The sequence below is a fragment of the Hordeum vulgare genome, chromosome 3H (genome assembly GCF_904849725.1).
Source record: "Hordeum vulgare subsp. vulgare chromosome 3H, MorexV3_pseudomolecules_assembly, whole genome shotgun sequence".
Classification (NCBI taxonomy): Eukaryota; Viridiplantae; Streptophyta; class Magnoliopsida; order Poales; family Poaceae; genus Hordeum; species Hordeum vulgare.
The window spans coordinates 24,391,009-24,392,855 of NC_058520.1; the positions used below are offsets into that span (position 1 = coordinate 24,391,009).

Genomic DNA, 1,847 nt, shown 5'->3' on the forward strand with positions numbered 1-1,847 from the left:
TATCTTCCATTAGCAAGGATAGAATATGCTAAGATTTTTATTTTTGTTTGTTACTGATTGTCGAGGATGGAAAGCTTGCTGGTGATTTAGATGCTGGTGAGTTTTGGAACCTCTTTGGAGGCTATGCGCCTATTCCTCGTGATGTACCAGATGCAGACAATGGGGAACCGATGGCTACCTCACCCAAGAAACTTTTTTGGTGACTACCCCCAGCTTAATTCAGACTCCATTTGTAACCTTGAGTTAGTATGTAAAACTATATTAGAGGTACGCATAAGGATACCTGCTACAGCATTAGAGGTACGCATAAGGATACCTGATTATTTTCCTTTTTTCTATAATTGCATATCTGCTAGTTATTTTGTAGGCTAACTTGGTACGGAAGTTCCTACCGAAACCACAATTGTTTTCTTAATATGCTCATATGCAGATATTTGTTATCGTCAGCAAAAATATAGTTCAGATGGTTTATAAAAATACAAGTAACAAATGAGGGGGTGCTAACATGCTTGATTAGTGGTATCTACTTTAGTCTTTCCATAAGCTTGAAACAAAGCCGTATTGTTGTAGGAATATGTACACTTACAAGGCAGATCATCAATTGGTCATACTGTTATAATGACCGAAGGTCATGAAGTTGCCGACTTTAAGCTGCATTTTCAGCACTGGCCGAAGAATGGTGTGCAGAAGTTGTACGAGGCAGGGCGGGAGAAAGTGGCAGGTGTGAGGACCATACTATTCTGTATCTATTGGTTCCATTAAATTTGTGAATATCATGGCAAGGTCTAATGCACAATCATGTTGCAGCAATTTTCAAGCATCAGGGCTATGATGTTGCAGAAATTCCAGATGATAAACCTCGGCAGCTCATCAGTAGTAATGGTTGTTTGAAGGTAAAATTCATTGCCTAGATGTGATGCATGCATGAATCTATCTTTTAACAAAATAAGATATACCACAGGTTTGGCTGGTGGACCGTGGTTGGTGTAACCCTCCTTTGCACCGAGGAACAGGAGCAACTTTACAACGGAGATTGCTATATCATACAGTACAGCTATGCTGAGGATGGAAAAGATTATCAGCTATTCCTTGCTTGGTTTGGACAAGATAGTGTACAGGTTTACTCTTTGCTAGTCTTGAGTAAATCAAGGCACTCTTTCATATTTTCCCTTGCTAAGGAACACTTCCACCAATCAGAAATTAAAGCCATTATAAACATAGCGATCATGGTTTACGAGTCGCGACTCATGCGAGTCGCTCTGGGGTAGCGACTCGGAAAAAGTTGAGCCTGCAGTTGCGACTAGTCATGACTCGCGGCTTGAATCGACACTAAGTTGAGTCGACATTTTTTTGCGACTCATCGATTAGTTGCGCGACTCGAAATCCATGATAGTGATTGGTTCTGTTTATTCATGCGTGTAGCATGTTGTCAGTAGTTTGCATGTTACTTAAATTAGTTTGTGAATTTGGCTGCAGGAAGATAGAGTTGCCACAGTTTCTTGCCCCCCTGTCAATAGAAAGGCATTTTTTATTTATTTCTGAATAGAAATTTCTGGATCAGCTTGGATCAGCATTTGAATATGAGACTTTGTATTCTTCTTCTAATTGCTTAGCTTAATTTAGATAACTTCTTTCTTATTGTATTCTTCTTCTAAATTCTTTCTCATTATGCAGATTTTGATAAAGCAGCATGGCATATGGATGGATGCTCGAGACTTTGTAATGCACTTGTGTAGTCCTAGATGAACTTTGTAATGCAATTGTATTTGTGGATGCACTTGAGATGCTTTGTAATACTTTGTGATCTTGTTTGCACTTTAATGACATATATTCGTGTTGTTTGCACT

The 1,847-nt window shown here is 39.0% G+C and overlaps 1 long non-coding RNA gene across 1 annotated transcript; it reads left to right on the forward strand.

Moving 5' to 3' along the window:
• The first annotated feature begins 282 nt into the window (after positions 1 to 282).
• LOC123439363 lies at positions 283 to 984 on the forward strand. Its single transcript, XR_006630072.1, has 4 exons — positions 283 to 300; positions 571 to 721; positions 808 to 893; positions 962 to 984. It is a non-coding gene; the product is annotated as an uncharacterized LOC123439363 (long non-coding RNA).
• The last annotated feature ends 863 nt before the right edge of the window (positions 985 to 1,847 follow it).